Genomic DNA, 22642 nt, shown 5'->3' with positions numbered 1-22642 from the left:
AGGGAGTGCCGCACTGTCAGAGGGTCAGTACTGAGGGAGTGCCGCACTGTCAGAGGGTCAGTACTGAGGGTGTTCCGCACTGTCAGAGGGTCAGTACTGAGGGAGTGCCGCACTGTCAGAGGGTCAGTACTGAGGGAGGGCCGCACTGTCAGAGGGTCAGTACTGAGGGAGTGCTGCACTGTCAGAGGGTCAGTACTGAGGGAGTGCTGCACTGTCAGAGGGTCAGTACTGAGGGAGCGCCGCACTGTCAGAGGGTCAGTACTGAGGGAGCGCCGCACTGTCAGAGGGTCAGTACTGAGGGAGTGCCGCACTGTCAGAGGGTCAGTACTGAGGGAGTGCCGCACTGTCAGAGGGTCAGTACTGAGGGAGTGCCGCACTGTCAGAGGGTCAGTACTGAGGGAGTGCTGCACTGTCAGAGGGTCAGTACTGAGGGAGTGCCGCACTGTCAGAGGGTCAGTACTGAGGGAGTGCTGCACTGGCAGAGGGTCAGTACTGAGGGAGTGCCGCACTGTCAGAGGGTTAGTACTGAGGGAGTGCCGCACTGTCAGAGGGTCAGTACTGAGGGAGTGCCGCACTGTCAGAGGGTCAGTACTGAGGGAGTGCCGCACTGTCAGAGGGTCAGTACTGAGGGAGTGCCGCAATGTCAGAGGGTCAGTACTGAGGGAGTGCTGCAATGTCAGAGGGTCAGTACTGAGGGAGTGCTGCACTGTCAGAGGGTCAGTACTGAGTGAGTGCTGCACTGTCAGAGGGTCAGTACTGAGGGAGTGCCGCACTGTCAGAGGGTCGGTACTGAGGGAGTGCTGCACTGTCAGAGGGTCAGTACTGAGGGAGTGCTGCACTGTCAGAGGGTCAGTACTGAGGGAGTGCCGCACTGTCAGAGGGTCAGTACTGAGGGAGTGCCGCACTGTCAGAGGGACAGTACTGAGGGAGTGCCGCACTGTCAGAGGGTCAGTACTGAGGGAGTGCTGCACTGTCAGAGGGTCAGTACTGAGGGAGCGCTGCACTGTCAGAGGGTCAGTACTGAGGGAGTGCTGCACTGTCAGAGGGTCAGTACTGAGGGAGTACCGCACTATCAGAGGGTCAGTACTGAGGGAGTGCTGCACTGTCAAAGGGTCAGTACTGAGTGAGTGCTGCACTGTCAGAGCGTCAGTACTGTGAGTGCTGCACTGTCAGAGGGTCAGTACTGAGGGAGTGCCGCACTGTCAGAGGGTCAGTACTGAGGGAGTGCTGCACTGTCAGAGGGTCAGTACTGAGGGAGTGCCGCACTGTCAGAGGGTCAGTACTGAGGGAGTGCCGCACTGTCAGAGGGTCAGTACTGAGGGAGTGCTGCACTGTCAGAGGGTCAGTACTGAGGGAGTGCTGCACTGTCAGAGAGTCAGTACTGAGGGAGTGCTGCACTGTCAGAGGGTCAGTACTGAGGGAGTGCTGCACTGTCAGAGGGTCAGCACTGAGGGAGTGCTGCACTGTCAGAGGGTCAGTACTGAGGGAGTGCCGCACTGTCAGAGGGTCAGTACTGAGGGAGTGCCGCACTGTCAGAGGGTCAGTACTGAGGGAGTGCTGCACTGTCAGAGGGTCAGTACTGAGGGAGTGCTGCACTGTCAGAGGGTCAGTACTGAGGGAGAGCCGCACTGTCAGAGGGTCAGTACTGAGGGAGTGCTGCACTGTCAGAGGGTCAGTACTGAGGGAGTGCTGCACTGTCAGAGGGTCAGTACTGAGGGAGTGCCGCACTGTCAGACGGTCAGTACTGAGGGAGTGCTGCACTGTCAGAGAGTCAGCACTGAGGGAGTGCCGCACTGTCAGAGGGTCAGTACTGAGGGAGTGCCGCACTGTCAGAGGGTCAGTACTGAGGGAGTGCCGCACTGTCAGAGGGTCAGTACTGAGGGAGTGCCGCACTGTCAGAGGGACAGTACTGAGGGAGTGCCGCACTGTCAGAGGGTCAGTACTGAGGGAGTGCTGCACTGTCAGAGGGTCAGTACTGAGGGAGTGCCGCACTGTCAGAGGGTCAGTACTGAGGGAGAGCTGCACTGTCAGTGGGTCAGTACTGAGGGAGTGCTGCACTGTCAGCGGGTCAGTACTGAGGGAGTGCCGCACAGTCAGAGGGTCAGTACTGAGGGAGTGCTGCACTGTCAGAGGGTCAGTACTGAGGGAGTGCTGCACTGTCAGAGGGTCGGTACTGAGGGAGTGCTGCATTGTCAGAGGGTCAGTATGGAGGGAATGCTGCACTGTCAGGGGGTCAGTACTGAGGGAGCGCCGCACTGTCAGAGGGTCGGTACTGAGGGAGTGCCGCACTGTCAGAGGGTCAGTACTGAGGGAGTGCTGCATTGTCAGAGGGTCAGAATAGAGGGAATGCTGCACTGTCAGGGGGTCAGTACTGAGGGAGGGCCGCACTGTCAGAGGGTCGGTACTGAGGGAGTGCTGCACTGTCAGAGGGTCAGTACCGAGGGAATGCTGCACTGTCAGGTGCTCAGTACTGAGAGAGTGCCGCACTGTCAGAGGGTCAGTACTGAGGGAGTGCCGCACTGTCAGAGGGTCAGTACTGAGGGAGAGCTGCACTGTCAGTGGGTCAGTACTGAGGGAGTGCTGCACTGTCAGAGGGTCAGTACTGAGGGAGTGCCGCACAGTCAGAGGGTCAGTACTGAGGGAGTGCTGCACTGTCAGAGGGTCAGTACTGAGGGAGTGCTGCACTGTCAGAGGGTCGGTACTGAGGGAGTGCTGCATTGTCAGAGGGTCAGTATGGAGGGAATGCTGCACTGTCAGGGGGTCAGTACTGAGGGAGTGCTGCACTGTCAGAGGGTCGGTACTGAGGGAGTGCCGCACTGTCAGAGGGTCGGTACTGAGGGAGTGCCGCACTGTCAGAGGGTCAGTACTGAGGGAGTGCTGCATTGTCAGAGGGTCAGAATAGAGGGAATGCTGCACTGTCAGGGGGTCAGTACTGAGGGAGGGCCGCACTGTCAGAGGGTCGGTACTGAGGGAGTGCTGCACTGTCAGAGGGTCAGTACCGAGGGAATGCTGCACTGTCAGGTGCTCAGTACTGAGAGAGGGCCGCACTGTCAGACGGTCAGTACTGAGGGAGTGCTGCAATGTCAGAGGGTCAGTACTGAGGGAGTGCTGCACTGTCAGAGGGTCAGTACTGAGGGAGCGCTGCATTTTCAAAGGGTTAGTACCGAGGGAGTGCTGCACTGTCAGATTGTCAGTACTGAGGGAGGGCCGCACTGTCAGAGGGTCAGTACTGAGGGAGAGCTGCACTCTCAGAGGGTCAGTACTGAGAGAGTGCTGCACTGTCAGAGGGTCAGTACTGAGGGTGCGCCGCACTGTCAGAGGGTCAGTACTGAGGGAGTGCTGCACTGTCAGAGGGTCAGTACTGAGGGTGAGCTGCACTGTCAGAGAGTCAGTACTGAGGGAGTGCTGCACTGTCAGAGGGTCAGTACTGAGGGAGCGCCGCACTGTCAGAGGGTCAGTACTGAGGGAGCGCTGCACTCTCAGAGGGTCAGTACTGAGGGAGCGCTGCACTGTCAGGGGGTCAGTACTGAGGGAGCTGCACTGTCAGAGGGTCAGTAATGAGGGAGTGCTGCACTGTCAGAGGGTCAGTACTGAGGGAGTGCTGCACTGTCAGAGAGTCAGTACTGAGGGAGTGCTGCACTGTCAGAAGGTCAGTAATGAGGGAGATGCACTGTCAGAGGGTCAGTACTGAGGGAGTGCTGCACTGTCAGAGGGTCAGTACTGAGGGAGTGCCGCACTGTCAGAGGGTCAGTACTGAGGGAGTGCCGCTCTGTCAGAGGGTCAGTACTGAGGGAGTGCTGCACTGTCAGAGGGTCAGTACTGATGGAGGGCTCTCCTGTCAGAGTGTCAATACTGAGGGAGTGCGGCACTGTCAGAGGGTCAGTGCTGAGGAAGTGCGGCACTGTCAGAGGGTCAGTACTGATGGAGGGCTCTCCTGTCAGAGTGTCAATACTGAGGGAGTGCGGCACTGTCAGAGGGTCAGTGCTGAGGAAGTGCGGCACAGTCAGAGGGTCAGTCCTGAAGGAGTGCTGCACTGTCAGAGGGTCAGTACTGATGGAGGGCTCTCCTGTCAGAGGGTCAGTACTGAGGGAGCGCCGCACTGTCAGAGGGTCAGTACTGAGGGAGTGCTGCACTGTCAGAGGGTCAGTACTGAGGGAGTGCCGCACAGTCAGAGGGTCAGTACTGAGGGAGTGCTGCACCTTGGGGGGTCAGTACTGAGGGAGCGCCGCACTGTCAGAGGGTCAGTACTGAGGGAGTGCTGCACTGTCAGAGGGTCAGTACTGAGAGAGTGCCGCACTATCAGAGGGTCAGTACTGAGGGAGTGCTGCACTGTCAGAGGGTCAGTACTGAGAGAGTGCCGCACTGTCAGAGGGTCAGTACTGAGAGAGTGCTGCACTGTCAGAGGGTCAGTACTGAGGGAGTGCCACACTGTCAGAGGGTCAGTACTGAGAGAGTGCCGCACTGTCAGAGGGTCAGTACTGAGGGAGTGCCGCACTGTCAGAGGGTCAGTACTGAGGGAGTGCTGCACTGTCAGAGGGTCGGTACTGAGGGAGTGCCGCACTGTCAGAGGGTCAGTACTGAGGGAGTGCTGCACTGTCAGAGGGTCAGTACTGAGGGAGTGCTGCTCTGTCAGAGGGTCAGTACTGAGGGAGTGCTGCACTGTCAGAGGGTCAGTACTGAGGGAGTGCTGCACTGTCAGAGGGTCAGTACTGAGGGAGCGCCGCACTGTCACGGGGTACCAGGTGATGTTTGATGAGGTGTGTGGGATACTCTGGATGCTGGGCTCTCTTTCCACTGTTCATTCCGAGCCTCCGCATGCTCCACTTATGACTGTTGAGGTGGTATCTCAGCGGATGCTTCTTCTCCAGTCTGTGCGTTCTCGGGCAAGCGTTTCCTACGTCTTGACGGGAATGTTGCATTTATTTATGGAGGCTTTCAGAGTGTCCTTAACATAGAACGTACAGTGCAGAAGGAGGCCATTCAGCCCATCGAGTCTGCACCAACCCACTTAGGCCCTCACTTCCACCATATCGCTGTAACCGAATAACCCCTCCTAACCTTTTTGGACACTAAGGGCTAATTTAGCATGTCCAATCCACCTAACCTGCACATCTTTGGACTGTTGGAGGAAACCGGGGCACCCGGAGGAAACCCACGCACACACGGGGAGGACGTGCAGACTCCGCACAGACAGTGACCCAGCCGGGAATCGAAGCTGGGACCCTGGAGCTGTGAAGCCACAGTGCTAACCACTGTGCTATCGTGCTGCCCTTGTAGCGTTTCTTCTGCCCTCCTAGCGACCGGTTGCCATTGCGGAGCTCAGATTAGAGCAGTTGTGTTGGGAATCCTGTGTTGGGCATGTGGGCAGTGTGACCCGCCAATCGCGGGCTGTATTTAAATCTCTGCTCTGACTCAGCCCAGAGTGTGCGCTGTGGTTTACACTGCCATATTCCAACACTGTGGTTTTTCCATGTCATATCTCAGCACTGTGGTTTTACTGTGCCGTATCCCACCAGAATGCTTTTATTCTACCATAGCCTAGTCGTGTGGCAGCACGGTAGCACAGTGGTTAGCACTGTGGCTTCACAGCGTCAGGGTCCCAGCTTCGATTCCTGGCTTGGGTCACTGTCTGTGCGGAGTCTGCACGTTCTCCCCGTGTCCGCGTGGGTTTCCTCCGGGTGCTCTGGTTTCCTCCCACAAGTCCCGAAAGATGAACACTTCCTCAGTGTTTCCCGCCCCCCCCCCCCCCCCCCCCCCCCCTTACCTCCTCCTCTAACCAAAAAAAACCCCACGGTCGTTGGGAAGCGGGAGCAGGGGCCTGTCGTGAAGGTGAATGAGTGCCTTTAAATCTGCTTACCTTCCAGCGGGAGCAGCCTCCGGATTTTTGGCGGGAGCAGGGGCCTGTCATGAAGGGGAGTGCCTGTATACAAGTCGGGCGGTTGCTAAACCCGAGACACTACACTTGCAGTGTCCCCCCCCACCCTTCCACCTCCTCTAACCTAAGGGGTTGAGGGAATATCAGGTAAGCTCTTCCTTTCTTTTTCTTTTTCTTGTTTTTTTTAAATCTAGAGGGGATGGCAGGGAAGGCAGTACAATGCTCCTCCTGCAGAATGTTTGAGGTGAGGGACGCCGTCAGTGTCCCTGCTGATTTCATCTGTGGGAAGTGCACCCAACTCCAGCTCCTCAAAAACCGTGTTAGGGACCTGGAGCTGGAGCTGGATTAACTTTGGATCATTCGGGAGGCAGAGGTGGTCATAGATAGAAGCTTCAGGGAGGTAGTTACGCCAAAGAATAAAGATAGATGGGTGACGGTGAGAGGGGCTGGGAGTAAGCAGTCAGCACAGGGATCCCCTGTGGTCGTTCCCCTTAGTAACAGGTATACCGCTTTGGATACTGTTGGGGGGGGGGGGGGAACTTACCAGGGGTCAGCCATGGGGTACAGGTCTCTGGCACAGAGTCTGTACCTGTTACTCAGAAGGGAAGGGGGGGAGAGGAGTAGAGCATTATTCATTGGAGACTCCATAGTTAGGGGGATAGATAGGAGATTCTGTGGGAACGAGAGAGACTCGCGGTTGGTGTGTTGCCTCCCAGGTGGCAGGGTCCGCGATGTCTCAGATCGTGTTTTCAGGATCCTTAAAGGGGGAGAGGGAGCAGCCCCAAGTTGTGGTCCACATAGGTACGAAAGACATAGGTAGGAAAAGGGATAGGGATGTAAGGCAGGAATTCAGGGAGCTAGGGTGGAAACTTAGAGCTAGAACAAACAAGAGTTATTATCTCTGGGTTGTCACCCGTGCCACGTGTTAGCGAGTCGAGGAATAGGGAGAGAGAGCAGTTGAGCGCGTGGCTGCAGGGATGGTGCAGGAGGGAGGGTTTCAGATTCCTGGACAATTGGGGCTCATTCTGGGGTAGGTGGGACCTCTGCAAACGGGATGGTCTACACCTGGACCAGAGGGGTACCAATATCCTGGGGGGAGGTTTGCTAATGCTCTTCGGGAGGGTTTAAACTAGTTCAGCAGGGGATTGGGAACCTGAATTGTTGCTCCAGTACACAAGAAGCTGAGAGTAGTGAGGTCATGAGTAAGGTTTCAAAGATGCAGGAGTGTACCGGCAGGAAGGAAGATGGTTTAAAGTGCGTCTACTTCAATGCCAGGAGCATCCGGAATAAGGTGGGTGAGCCTGCGGCATGGGTTGGTACCTGGGACTTCGATGTTGTGGCCATTTCGGAGACATGGATAGAGCAGGGACAGGAATGGTTGTTGCAGGTGCCGGGGTTTAGATATTTCAGTAAGCTCAGGGAAGGTGGTAAGAGAGGGGGAGGGGTGGCATTGTTAGTCAAGGACAGTATTACGGTGGCTGAGAGGACATTTGATGAGGACTCGAATACTGAGGTAGTATGGGCCGAGTTAAGAAACAGGAAAGGAGAGGTCACCCTGATAGGGCTTTTCTATAGGCCTCCGAAAAGTTCCAGAGATGTAGAGGAAAGGATTGCAAAGATGATTCTGGATTGGAGCGAAAATAACAGGGTAGTTGTTATGGGGGACTTTAACTTTCTAAATATTGACTGGAAACACTATAGTTCGAGTACTTTAGATGGATCCGTTTTTGTCCAATGTGTGCAGGAGGGTTTCCTGATGCAGTATGTAGATAGACCAACAAGAGGCGAGGACGTATTGGATTTGGTACTGGGTAATGAACCAGGACAGGTGTTAGATTTGGAGGTAGGTGAGCATTTTGGTGATAGTGACCACAATTCAGTTACGTTTACTTTAGTGATGGAAAGGGATAGGTATACACCGCAGGGCAAGAGTTATAGCTGGGGGAAAGGCAATTATGATGCGATGAGGCAAGACTTAGGATGCATCGCCTGGAGAGGAAAACTGCAGAGGATGGACACAATGGAAATGTGGAGCATGTTCAAGGAACAGCTTCTGTGTGTCCTTGATAAGTATGTACCTGTTAGGCAGGGAGGAAGTGGTCAAGTGAGGGAACCATGGGTTACTAAAGCAGTTGAATCACTTGTCAAGAGGAAGAAGGAGGCTTATGTGAAGATGAGACGTGATGGTTCAGTTGGGTCGCTTGAGAGTTACAAGTTAGTTAGGAGGCTCTAAAGAGAGAGCTAAGAAGAGGCAAGTGAGGACATGAGAAGTCTTTGGCAGGTAGGATCAAGGATAACCCTAAAGCTTTCTGTAGGTATTTCAGGAATAAAAGAATGACTAAGGTAAGAGTAGGGCCAGTCAAGGACAGTAGTGGGAAGTTGTGCGTAGAGTCCGAGGAGATAGGAGAGGTGCTAAATGAATATTTTTCGTCAGTATTCACACAGGAAAAAGACAAAGTTGTCGAGGAGAATACTGAGATACAGGCTACTAGACTAGAAGGGCTTGAGGTTCATAAGGAGGAGGTGTTAGCGATTCTGGAAAGTGTGAAAATAGATAAGTCCCCTGGGCCGGATGGGATTTATCCTAGGATTCTCTGGGAAGCTAGGGAGGAGATTGCTGAGCCTTTGGCTTTGATCTTGAAGTCATCTTTGTCTACAGGAATAGTGCCAGAGGACTGGAGGATAGAAAATGTTGTCCCCTTGTACAAGAAGGGGAGTAGAGATAACCCCGGTAACTATAGACCAGTGAGCCTTACTTCTGTTGTGGGAAAAGTCTTGGAAAGGTTTATGATAGGATGTATAATCATCTGGAAAGGAATAATTTGATTAGAGATAGTCAACATGGTTTTGTGAAGGGTAGGTCGTGCCACACAAACCTCATTGAGTTCTTCGAGAAGGTGACCAAACAGGTGGATGAGGGTAAAGCAGTTGATGTGGTGTATTTGGATTTCAGTAAAGCGTTTGATAAGGTTCCCCACGGTAGGCTATTGCAGAAAATACAGAGACATGGGATTCAGGGTGATTTAGCAGTTTGGATCAGAAGTTGGCTAGCTGATAGAAGACAAAGAGTGGTGGTAGATGGGAAATGCTCTGACTGGTGTCCAGTTACTAGTGGTGTGCCACAAGGATCTGTTTTTGGGCCTTTGATGTTTGTCATTTTTATAAATTACCTGGAGGAGGGTGTAGAAGGATGGGTGAGTAAATTTTCAGATGACACTAAAGTCGGTGGAGTTGTGGACAGTGTAGAAGGATGTTACAAGTTACAGAGGGACATAGATAAGTTGCAGATCTGGGCTGACAGGTGGCAAATGGAGTTTAATGCAGAAAAGTGTGAGGTGATTCATTTTGGAAGGAATAACAGGAAGGCAGAGTACTGGGCTAATGGTAAGATTCTTGGTAGTGTGGACAAGCAGAGAGATCTCGGTGTCCATGTCCATAGATCCCTGAAAGTTGCCACCCAGGTTGAGAGAGTTGTTAAGAAGGCGTACGGTGTGTTTGCTTCTATTGGTAGAGGAATTGAGTTTCGGAGCCATGAGGTCATGTTGCAGTTGTACAAAACTGTGGCGCGGCCGCATTTGGAGTATTGTGTGCAGTTCTGGTCGCCACATTATAGGAAGGATGTGGAAGCATTGGAAAGGGTACAGAGGAGATTTACAAGGATGTTGCCTGGTATGGAGGGAAGATCATATGAGGAAAGGCTGAAGGACTTGAGGCTGTTTTCGTTAGAGAGAAGAAGGTTAAGAGGGGACTTAATTGAGGCATACAAGATGATCAGAGGATTAGATAGGGTGGACATCGAGAGCCTTTTTCCTCGGATGGTGATGTCCAGCACGAGGGGACATAGCTTTAAATTGAGGGGAGATAGATATAGGACAGATGTCAGAGGTAGGTTCTTTACTCAGAGAGTAGTAAGGGCGTGGAATGCCCTGCCTGCAACAGTAGTAGACTCGCCAACACTAAACGCATTCAAATGGTCATTGGATAGGCATATGGACGATAAGGGAATAGTGTAGAGGGACTTTAGAAGGGTATCACAGGACGGTGCAACATCATGGGCCGAAGGGCCTGTACTGCGCTGTAATGTTCTATGTTCTATGATTCTTAGGTGAATTGGATATTCTGAATTTTCCCTCAGTGTACCCGAACAGGCACCGGAATGTGGCGCCTAGGGGGTTTTCACAGTAAGTTCTTTCCAGTGTTAATGTAAGCCTACTTGCACATTCTCCCCGTGTCTGTGTGGGTTTCCTCCGGGTGCTCTGGATTCCTCCCACAAGTCCCAAAAGATGTGCTGTTAGGTGAACTGGACATTCTGAATTCTCCCTCTGTGGACCCGAACAGGCGCCAGCACTTTATTGCAGTGCCAACGTAAGCCGACCTGTGACAATAATAAAGATTGTTGAATGTTTACGGAAGGTCTGCATTTTCTAAACTGCAGAGACCCTGAATGACTGAATCTACGAAGTATCTAGTCCTTGTTATAACTAAAGAGTAATTGTGTTTAAACTTACAACCCTGGTGATTGTAATTATTGGTCAGCCAAGGTCAAGACTTTGGTTATTTCTATAAGTATTATTGATTAATTCAGTTGTGTTGGGACTCTGGGGCAGGTGGGGCTGGAATTGACCGCTCACTTGCCCAGACTTTCGGAGAAGGTTTTACCTTGCCATCCCCGAGCGTTGGTTCTGAAGATTTGAAAAGTTAACTCTTTGTCTCCATCCATAGATGTTGTCAGACCTGCTGAGATTTTCCACCACTTTCTGCTCTGATATATTGAGCGCGATTCTCTGCAAATGCGGAGAATCATAAAGGCTGCCGTGGGACAGGCCGTGACCCACGGCAGCCTTCACGGCCACTTCCGGGGCTGATTCTCCCCCCCGGGCGGGGCTAGGAGCGTGGCCCCTTGCGTCACGGCCGCACGTCACGGCAGCTGACGTGGCTGATGTCAGCCGCGCATGCGCAGGTTGGACAACGCCAACCCGTGCATGCGCAGTTGCCGTCTTTCTCCTCAGCCGCCTGGCAAGATGTGGCGGCTTGATCTTGCCGGGCGGCGGAGGGGAAAGAGTGCGTCTGTTTTGGACGATGGCCCGACGATCGGCGGGCATCTGGCGCCTGTTTCACGATGGCAGCGAGCAGGTGTGTTTGCTGCCGTGTTGAAACGGGCGTGAAGGCTCGCCCGCACGGCCCATCGGCCTCGGAGAATCGCCGCTCACCGTAAAAAACGGCGAGCGGCGATTCGTGGCGTGGTTCAGCGTGGGGAGAATAGCGGGAGGGCGTGAAAAATGTCGGGAGGCCCTCCCGCTATTCTCCCACCCGGCGTGGGGGGCGGAGAATCGCTCCCATTCTGTTTCCTGTTTACACAGGTTGCGTGAATCCGCTTATTCAGGAAACATCCTGTCAGAGGGAATATGGTTCTTGTGGGTGACTGTTGGATGAGGATGGGAATGGGGTGCACAGCAAAGGTGCAGACGGGCTGTGCATCTGTGGGTGCAACTGAGATTTACCCTCACATCAGGGTTCTGACCTTGAATCTAACAGGATTAGACCTGATGTCAGCCTCTTGTTTACCATTTTGTACCCAACAATGAAAGTGTCTGAGGAAATATTCAGAAATATTAGGAGAATCCTCCCAACATCAGGGTAAAGAGGTGAATGCAGCGGTTAAAGACCAAATAACCAATACTGAGCACAATTTTATTGAACTATAAGTCAATGTCAGTATATACCACATACTATAAACATTCTGGTTGTATGTGAGGCTTTTATTGATAATGGTGCTAACAGGCAATATAGAAATTTCATAGCAGAGAAGGGGGAGGCCATGTTCATGAATGATTCTCAGCTCCCCCTAGAATCAAAATAAAAACATATTGCAGATGAAAACATAGTTTTATAAAGAAATATCTCGATAATTAAAATAAACATTAGTGAAGAGCAAGGCAGAAGGTTTCGAATTTGAAGTGTTATATATAAAATGTTTAATATTCATTTAAAATAAGTATATACAGTCCAACATGTCTAGATTGCACTCTGCTCCTTCAGTTTAATTTTGTGACTCCTCCCGTCTTCTCTATTGAGCAGTTTTGTCCGCAGTCCTGCTCTTGGCTAAAATGATAAAGTGCCTTAGATTGGATTGGTTTGTGGTGAGTTGAGTTGAGTTGAGTTCAGTTAGGTTGGGTTGAGTTGGATTGGGCTAACTTGGTTTGAGTGGAGTTGAGATGGTGGTTTGAGTTGGGTTGGTTAAATTGGTTTGAGTTGAGTTGGGTCGGGCTGGGCTGGGTTGGGTTAAATTGGTTTGACTAAGGTTGGGTTAAATTTGTTTGGGTAGAATTGGGTTGGGTTATATTGGTCTGGGTTGGTTTAAATTGGTTTGAATTGAGTTGGGTTGGGTTAAATTGGTTTGAGTTGAGTTGGGTTGGGTTAAATTGGTTTGAGTTGAGTTGGGTTGGGTTAAATTGGTTTGAGTTGAGTTGGGTTGGGTTAAATTGGTTTGAGTTGAGTTGGGTTAAATTCGATAGAGTTGGGTTGGGTTGGGTTAAATTGGATTGAGTTGGATTGGGTTAAATTGGTTTGAGTTGAGTTGAATAGGCTTAAATTGGTTTGGGTTGAATGGGGATGATTTGAATTGCAATGAGTTGGATAGGATTCTGGGGGAAGATGCTTATAGGGTGTGTGGCACATAGATTGTATCCAATCCCCTCCACTCTGATGTGCTTCAATATTTATAATCAACAATACAACATCAACATGACTTGTGCTGAATCCATCAGTTCAGAGGAAGTTAGATGTTGAACGTGTTTGTCAGAATCCTCAGAGACAAAATCCAGAGGATACAACCTGTCTGGTTAAGATTAAAACCTCCTCATGTAAACATTCATATTCACACATTACTGGGAGGAACCAGCAGTGATTTGCTCATCTGCGATAAGATTGCCGTATGTCACTCTATGACCTGTGACCAGGGATTGAACCAGGACTTACAGAAATTCAATAGAACATTTTCAAATGGCCGAGCCCTCACAGAGCTCCAAAGGTTACAATTCCGAGACACATTGGACTGCACAGTGCTGAGCCAGACAACACAAACACAAACTTAACCTGGTGCCATGCCCCATGAATACCATTAATAACTTGAGCCAAAGCAATGTTCCGTAACTCACTGGGGTACAGTTCCTGAAGGTGCTGACTCTCACTGGGAACAGTTCCTGAAGGTGCTGACTCTCACTGGGACACAGTTCCTGAAGGTGCTGACTGTCACTGGGGGACAGTTCCTGAAGGTGCTGACTCTCACTGGGACACAGTTCCTGAAGGTGCTGACTCTCACTGGGACACAGTTCCTGAAGGTGCTGACTCTTCCTGGGACACAGTTCCTGAAGGTGCTGACTCTGACTGGGACGCAGTTCCTGAAGGTGCTGACTCTCACTAGGGAACAGTTCGTGAAGGTGCTGACTCTCACTGGGACACAGTTCCTGAAGGTGCTGACTCTCACTGGGACACAGTTCCTGAAGGTGCTGACTCTTCCTGGGACACAGTTCCTGAAGGTGCTGACTCTTCCTGGGACGCAGTTCCTGAAGGTGCTGACTCTCACTGGGACACAGTTCCTGAAGGTGCTGACTCTCACTGGGACACAGTTCCTGAAGGTGCTGACTCTTCCTGGGACGCAGTTCCTGAAGGTGCTGACTCTCACTGGGACACAGTTCCTGAAGGTGCTGACTCTCACTGCGACACAGTTCCTGAAGGTGCTGACTCTCACTCTCGACACAGTTCCTGAAGGTGCTGACTCTCACTGGGACACAGTTCCTGAAGGTGCTGACTCTCACTGGGACACAGTTCCTGAAGGTGCTGACTCTCACTGGGATACAGTTCCTGAAGGTGCTGACTCTCACTGGGACACAGTTCCTGAAGGTGCTGACTCTCACTGGGATACAGTTCCTGAAGGTGCTGACTCTCACTGGGACACAGTTCCTGAAGGTGCTGACTCTCACTGGGATACAGTTCCTGAAGGTGCTGACTCTCACTGGGGGACAGTTCCTGAAGGTGCTGACTCTCACTGGGATACAGTTCCTGAAGGTGCTGACTCTCACTGGGACACAGTTCCTGAAGGTGCTGACTCTCACTGGGACACTGTTCCTGAAGGTGCTGACTCTCACTGGGACACAGTTCCTGAAGGTGCTGAATCTCACTGGGATATAGTTCCTGAAGGTGCTGACTCTCAGTACAATATGGGTTACACAGACATTGACTCTCACTGAAAACAGGTTTGACCGTGCCCAACTCGCACATGTGTTTCTGATAGGTTCTGCTATCATGATCAGCAACACGAGTCCTGATCTCTCTTCTCCACTTTCCTGGCTGAACGATAGTGAAACTAGCTGCAAAATCGTGTTTCTCTCTGATTGAAAACAACAGAATCAAACGACACTGTTCGTGGACTGGGGGCAGGTGCTCCTTCACCAGGGAAAGGGAAAATAATCCTGAGTAAACCTATAACAATGTAAACAACTGAGGTGTGAGAATTAGTTACAACCACCTTGTGTAGCTTATAAAGAAGCCGCTTCTAATTGCATTTTAAGGCACATCATTCACTAACTTGTCTAACTGCCGAGTGGTTATGAGGCTGGCACCAGGAGCTCGGGCGTTCTTGCTTATATTCTGATAGCAGATTAAATGTTGTTTTGCTATTTAGACACAGGAAACTGAATTTACCAAAGACTTTAAGGCAATAATAAGAAAACATACAAATTAATTGCAGCTATAGTCAATCCGGTCATTGGCGACGGCCCTGTAATATTGTAATATTTAGTGCAGATTCAGTACTGGAAGCAATAATGGACAATTAAACAAGTGTTGATATATTCCACAGGTGGAAACTGATCTGAAACCGATTCTATAAAAAAACAGTGTTCAGAATCTTGTCTTGAGCAGTTTCAGGCGATTACAGCTGATTATAAATACATTAGCATAATAATAGTGTTTCTTTATAAAGGGTTTTAAAAGTTAATATTTGTAATTAATAAAGTGGTGTCTCTCTCAGTTACCTACGAGGCACCGAGTCCCAGATATTTCTGCTTTGGTTGGGAATCATAGACTTTCTTTTGAAGAGTTTCTGAAAACACAAATTGCAAATTGATTCAAATTTGCCAAATGTGTTGGGGCATAGCCCCTAAAAGGCCACCAGGTGGCGGTATGATGCCATGCTGACAGCAACAGGTTCAGTTTAGCGTGTCGGAAAAACAAGATTATATAAACACTCTAATATAGACTCTGGAAAAGAACCAGCATTATATAAATGATTGTAGCAGCAAGCAGCTTTCAATTCATTGCATACAATTCAAAAATCCCCAAAATTAATTACACAGAGCATTGAAAATGACAGAAAAGGGCAACAAGGAATCTCCAGGACAGCAAAGTCTAAACAGAAGGGAATGGGGAAGGTCAACTTGTTCCCAATACAAACACCAAGATCTGTTTCAGAGTCACTCTCACGTCTGCTCCGCAAGAAACACAGGCTTCACAGACCTACTCCCCCATTCCTCCTAGTACTGTATCCCCGTGTTATATAGTGACAGACCCGTCCTCACCAGTACTGTACCCCAGTGTTATACAGTGACAGACTCATCCCCACCAGTACTGTACCCCATTGTTATACAGTGACAGACCCATCCCCACCAGTACTGTACCCCAGTGTTATACAGTGACAGACCCGTCCCCACCAGTACTGTACCCCAGTGTTATACAGTGACAGACCCGTCCCCACCAGTACTGTACCCCAGTGTTATACAGTGACAGACCTGTCCCCACCAGTACTGTATCCCAGTGTTATACAGTGATAGACCTGTCCCCACCAGTACTGTACCCCAGTGTTATACAGTGACAGACCCATCCCCACCAGTACTGTACCCCAGTGTTATACACTGACAGACCCTCCCCACCAGTACTGTACCCCCGTGTTATACAGTGACAGTCCCATCCCCACCAGTACTGTACCCCAGTGTTATACACTGACAGACCCGTCCCCACCAGTACTGTACCCCCGTGTTATACAGTGACAGACCCCTCCCCACCAGTACTGTACCCCAGTGTTATACAGTGACAGACCCATCCCCACCAGTACTGTACCCCAGTGTTATACAGTGACAGACCCGTCCCCACCAGTACTGTACCCCAGTGTTATACAGTGACAGACCCGTCCCCACCAGTACTGTACCCCAGTGTTATACAGTGACAGACCCATCCCCACCAGTACTGTACCCCAGTGTTATACAGTGACAGACCCATCCCCACCAGTACTGTACCCCAGTGTTATACAGTGACAGACCTGTCCCCACCAGTACTGTACCCCAGTGTTATACAGTGACAGACTTGCTTGGCACTCTGCCGAAGGTACTCTTGTCTGCTGAACATCGTTTATTGAGAGCTGATCATTATCTTTTTTTTAAATTTAGAGTACCCAATTCATTTTTCCAATTAAGGGGCAATTTAGCGAGGCCAATCCACCTACCCTGCACATCTTTGGGTTGTGGGGGCGAAACCCACGCAGACACGGGGAGAATGTGCAAACTCCACACAGACAGTGACCCAGAGCCGGGATCGAACCTGGGACCTCAGCGCCGTGAGGCTGCAGGGCTAACCCACTGCTGATCATTATCTTGACTGTCAGTTTGCTGACCATGAGGCCTGGCTATTTGTAATGCGATAATGAGCAGGTAATCTGTGTAAGTGATGTTGATCGGTAAATATTGATCAGGACATTGAGGCTACTTCCTCAGGTCCTCTTTCAATCTTTAAAATCCACCAAAGAGGTAGTTTTAATTTAACACCTTGTTTAAAACTGGGAGGAAATCAGCAAACAAGTGAGTAAATACCACCTTCTATTGGAGGAATTAATCAGGTTCTTTGGCACCATATGTTGTTACTTTGCCAATGTGGAAATTAACAGCATGTTCTGTATATTGTGCAGTTGGATGTTATTTTTCAGTTTTGGAGAGAGCTAGCAGCCTGTTGTTGACAACTATACAGATCACAGGCAGAGTGTCAGACCGACAGACTGTGCACGCTGTGGTGAGGATTGGTGGACATGGTACAGTGCTGGAGAATTGTGCCTCATCGCAGCTTATTCTTACGTTGAAGACACCTTAATACCAGCTGCCTAATTCCTAACTCGTCACCAGGTCTCATTCACCTTTGACCCTCCGCTGATCTACATTACCCAATTAACACCTCAATTGTCAAATTCTCCGCTCCATGGCCTTGCCCCTCCCTAACTCTGTGACCTCCTCCGGCCCTACACAGATCTCTGTGTTCCTCATATTCTGGTCGCTCCGCTATCGGTGTTGTGCTTGCTACTTCTCAAGCTCGTTCTCCTCCTTAACTCACTCCTTAAACCTGTCATCGAGCTTTTGGCCATTTAGCCTAATGCAGCTCAGTAATAACAGCTCCAGGAGGGGCGGCGTGTGGCCCAGTGGTTAGCACTGGGACTGCGGTCGCTAAGGACCCGGGTTCGAATCCCTGCTCTGGGTCACTGTCCGTGTGGAGTTTGTACATTCTCCCCGTGTCTGCGTGGGTCTCACCCCCACAACCCAAAAGATTTGTAGGTTAGGTGGATTGGCCACGCTAAATTGCCCTTCATTAGAAAAAAATAATTGGGTACTCTAAATTTATTTAAAAAATAACAGCTGCAGTGACATGCCATGGGACTTTTAATGTGTAACAGAAGAAATAGTAACATTTTAGAATGTCCCAAGGTGTTTCAGGATAGCGTAAGCAAACACAATTTGCCGCTAAGTCAAAGAGGGAAGGTGGAGAAGAGGGACAGATAGGCGGAGGGAAGGCAAGGGCAGGGGCAGGAGAAGCAGAGGTGAGTGGGGAGGGATGGCAGGAAGAGGGGAAGGTGCAAGGTGAGAGCAGAGAGCACCGAGGAAGAGATTGGGAGGTGGAAGAGTGGAATGGGGAGAGGGGGAAGAAGAGGAGACAGACTGAGGGGAGGGAGAGGTTGTAGGAGGAAAGGAAGGAATGAGGAAATAATTTTTTTTTCGAAATTTAACATGCCCAATTTTTCTTTATTGTCCAATTAAGGGGCAATTTAGCGTGGCCAATCCACCTACCCTGCACATCTTTGGGCTGTGGGGGTGAGATCCACGCAGACACGGGGAGAATGTGCAAACTCCACACAGACAGTGACCCAGGGCCGGGATCGAACCTGGGACTCGGCGCCGTGAGGCAGCACTCTGCTGGGAGGGAAGTATTTTGATTGCAGGAAGCTGGATTGATAGGGTGTAACTGGTTTGAACTGTTTGCCCCATTTAACCTGCCTAAGGGTGAGAAAGTTTTTAAAAGTTAATGTCAATGATGGCATAACTGCAGAACCAGAACGAGGCACAGTGACGGGAAACCACAGAACCCACCACGGGGTGAAAAATTAGCTGTTCTAAATATGGATGCAGGTGTTGTTAAAAGGCATCATAATATTGAAGAGTGTTGACAGTTTTGAGTCTGTGAGGTTTCTAAAGAGGGGTGATACTGAGAGAGGTCACATACTTTGCCTGTCCCCGCCAACCCCATCCTTCATTTGCCCTCCTAACTCTGCTCTCCCCCTCTCCTTACCACCAAAGCTGAGGCACAGGGGGGAGATTGTTTAGCTCCTCAACTCTGTTCCACATTCAGTGAGATCACGGCTGGTGTGTGGGCGAACTCCATAAACCCACCTGTGCCCCACTCCCCGCAATAGCTCTGGATAATAAAAATCTATTATTCATTTCAGATTTAAAATTAACAACTGACCCAGCTGCCATGCCAAACTTTGACCATTTCTTAGAGGAAAAGTGCTTCTGAACATCATTCACAGTAACTTCACTTGAAGCCTACTTGTGACAAAAAGCGATTTTCATTTCATTTTTCGTTTTATCATTCCTAAATTGTTTAAATTTGACAGAACTAAAAATCAATTCTGGGAGCAAATCTTTGTCAGTTCAACTTTTCCACCTCAGTAAAACTGGTATATTCCTGGGAATGATTTGTTTTTCCTGGCATTGATTATATTCCTGGAAGTGCGTTGTATACACCGGGAATATGTGGGCAGCACGGTAGCATGGTAGCATAGTGGTTAGCACAATTGCTTCACAGCGCCAGGGTCCCGGGTTCGATTCCCGGCTTGGGTCACTGTCTGTGCGGAGTCTGCACGTTCTCCCCGTGTCAGCGTGGGTTTCCTCCGGGTGCTCCGGTTTCCTCCCACAGTCCAAAGATGTGCAGGTTAGCTGGATTGGCCATGATAAATCGGCCTTAGTGTCCAAAATTGCTCTTAGTGTTGGGTGGGGTTACTGGGTATGGGGATAGGGTGGGGGTGTGGGCTTGGGTAGGGTGCTCTTTCCAAGAGCTGGTTCAGACTCGATGGGCCGAATGGCCTCCTTCTGCACTGTAAATTCTATGTGTATATTACTGGAATGTGTTGTATGCCCCGGGAGTGTGTTGCATATCCCGGGAATATTTTTTATATCCTGGGAATGTGTTGTATATTCCGGGAATGTGTTGTGTTCGTGGGAATGTGTTGTATATCCTGAACTCATCTGTATTGGCAAATATGGGGCATGGTTTAATGGCCATGTTGGGCCTGGCGAGGATGTGTGCGGGCTGGGTACTTCCCGGGAGAGGCCCAAATTGGGGAATCGCGCGGGCAGTTTGGAATCCAACCGGTCCGCTCCCGTTAACGGGATCCGGATCCCACCTCGACATGGCGCAAAGCTAATTGAGGCCAATTAAGGATATCTCCATCTCATAATCTAACGATGTCCCGTGATCTAACCGACCCCCACTGAAAGGTCACATGGTGCACACAAACGGGCATCACGGCACCTGGGGGGTCCCCACCCAGGGGAAAGGTCAATTAGCACCTCGCCAACTTTAAACTGGCTACTTTGCAACAATGATCCACTGGGAGTGATCCACTGGGAATGATCCACTAAGAGTGATCCACTGGGAGCAACAGCTGGGAGTAATCCACTGGGAGTGATCAACTGGGAGTGATCCACTTGGAGCAATCCACTGGGAATGATCCACTGAGATTGATCCACTGGGAGCAATCCACTGGGAATGATCCACTGAGAGTGATTCATCCACTGGGAATGATCAACCAGGCATGATACACTAGAAGTGATCCATTGGCAGCAATCCACTGGGAGTGATCCACTAGGTGTGAAACACTAGGAACAATCCACCGGTAGTGATCCATTGGCAGCAATCCACTGGGAGTGATCCACTAGGTGTGAAACACTAGGAACAATCCACCGGTAGTGATCCATTGGGAGTGATCCACTGGGAGCGATCCACTGGGAGCAATCCACTGGAAGTGATCCACTGGGAGTGGTCCATTGGCAACAATCCACTGGGAGCGATCCACTGGGAGCGATCCATTGGGAGCGATCCATTGGGAGCGATACACTGAATGAAAAATGAAATGAAATAAAAATCGCTTATTGTCACGAGTAGGCTTCAATGAAGTTACTGTGAAAAGCCCCTAGTCGCCACATTCCTGCGCCTGTTTGGGGAGGCTGGAACGGGAATTGAACCCGTGCTGCTGGCCTGCCTTTTTCTGCTTTCAAAGCAAGCGATTTAGCCCAGTGTGCTAAACCAGCTCCCACTGGGAATGATCCATTGGGAGTGACCCACTGGGAGTGATTCACTGGGAGTGATTCACTGGGAACGATTCACTGGGAGTGATCCACTGGGAGTGATCCACTGGGAGTGACCATAATGAGGAGGCAGTGGGATTTCCGTCCCTCAGGCGAAGGTTTGATTGGCAGCTGACTAGTCCCAGCCATGCTGGGTGCAGCTTGTGGATGTCGCTGAGATTACAGGCGTTCCCTAGGAAGGAAGAACTTGGATACCAGACTTTAACCTAAGTCCAGGCATTTTGGTCAGAGACCCCCAACAAGGGGGTGTGTGGGGTGTACCACCTTGAAGGTGGGAGGTGTCTCCAACGGGCACAGGAGAAAAGAGGTACCACAATGTCCTGACCCTCCTTTACCCAACATAGTGAGAATTGGCGAAATGGCTGCCTTGCTTCTGCTTTCCCCAGCTGCCTGTATTATAGCAGCGGACACATGATGAGTTTATTAATCTCCCCTAAGGGCAGATGGGCATCTCTTTATCAACTCCCCCCCACCCCTCCGCCAAGCCCTGCAATATGGGGGCCATCGCTGGCCACCTCAGTAACGAATTTGCTCAATGAATGAACACCTAGAATTGTCTAGGCAAGAGAATTCCTCTCAGACAAGCAACTTCCCTTCACCTCAGCCTGAAATAATTGAGCCCCTATCCTGGGACAGTGAGTTCCATTCCGAGATTCTCTACCCTGAGGAAACAATCCCCCATCAACGAACCTGCCCGCTCAGAATTGCGTACATCTCAATGAGCTCACTTCACATTCCTCTAAATTCAGAATACAGGCGCGATTTACTCAGTTTCTCAATCCCTACACCACCCAACACACACGGGCATTGTTAAACTGCAATTACATCCAAAGATTAAATATTTTTTGTGTTGCTCTGAATCTCCGTGTTGATGCGATACAATTTAAATGACATTTAGGGAAAGGTAAAGTTCTCCAGTCTCTACAGCTCAGAACCATCTCATCACAGAAACTAATGCAGGTATGGAGGTTTGCCGCATCAGGAATCTGGCTTCCTTTTCCATCAAATTCCTGGCAAAATTGGTTTCTAAATTGGCCCCGAGAATGTTGGTCTCTGTCCTATGTTTGGAGTTTGGATATTTAGAAAGTCAGTCTATTTATTCTTTTTCCAATAAAGATTCCCAGAGCTAAATAAAACTTAGATTTCACATTTATAAAGTGCCAGAAGTAAACATTATTACTTCCTGTATAAATTCAAAGCTGGATGCCTGGTACCATTTCTGTTAAGTTGTTGTGTCCATCAAATGCTCCCAGTGTGTTGTCTGGTCCTTTCCAATCTCGGAGTCTCGCTGCGATGGCGGTATTCCCACTCAAACTACCCAAAGACCCATTAGACTGCCTGCCTCACAAGCTCTGTGCTTTCAATGAGGGGGCAGGATTATTAATATTGCATCAGGGGAGGTGAAGGAACACATGCTTGACAAGCAAACGAGATGGATTCTGTTGATATAAAGTCCTTCAGGATCAGAAATTCTCCCAACACAGAGACAGCTGCAACACTTTTAGCCACGTGCTTCACACCGTAGGAGAGTATTCAACCTGATGTGAAAACAGTCTGTGTGTGGCACAGGATTACAACGCTTCTTTCACCCAAGCTTTCCAATTTCACATCATGCATTCAAAAATAAATCTCTTCCCTGTTGCGCCTGCAGAATGGAAGACTCCCCGCTTCACATTCACCATAACCCCAGCTCTCCTGCCGCCCGTTAAATGATGGACATTTCTTCCTTTGCTCAATGAATTGCCAGTGACCAGAACACAAACTACTGCCATCATTCAGAAAATTATTTTGTCTGACACTAAACTCACTCTTTGCCTTGAGCTCAGTTCCAAATCGCTTCGACAGTACGAGGTGTGCGTTGAGGGATCCAGCTGAACCTGGGAGTGCAGCTCAGCACCAAACTTGCCAATTGATGAGAATCAATTAATTAAAACCAAACATGATCGTTATATTGGGGGTGAGTAAATTGTACACAGATTGGAGCCTGATCTGTGGAAGCCAGCATCATTCTGATCAAATCCCGTCCACTCTCTCAACCCCAAAAGGAGCTTTCTATCCTTCAGCATTACCCTTTCTGCAGCGGCCC

The 22642-nt window shown here is 50.1% G+C and overlaps 1 protein-coding gene across 1 annotated transcript in view; it reads right to left on the bottom strand.

The window, feature by feature from the left end:
* Positions 1–11554: 11554 nt before the first annotated feature.
* LOC119976480 (LIM domain containing preferred translocation partner in lipoma) overlaps positions 11555–22642 on the bottom strand; it is a 401345-nt gene continuing 390257 nt past the window's right edge. Inside the window, exon 11 of the mRNA XM_038817017.1 lies at positions 11555–11720. The gene's annotated coding sequence lies outside the window, so the exon portion shown is untranslated. The remainder of the gene's footprint in view (positions 11721–22642) is intronic.

The sequence above is a fragment of the Scyliorhinus canicula genome, chromosome 13, assembly GCF_902713615.1.
Source record: "Scyliorhinus canicula chromosome 13, sScyCan1.1, whole genome shotgun sequence".
Lineage (NCBI taxonomy): Eukaryota > Metazoa > Chordata > Chondrichthyes > Carcharhiniformes > Scyliorhinidae > Scyliorhinus > Scyliorhinus canicula.
The sequence above is the reverse complement of the archived record's forward strand: the minus strand, read 5'-3'. Positions and strand labels throughout refer to the sequence as shown.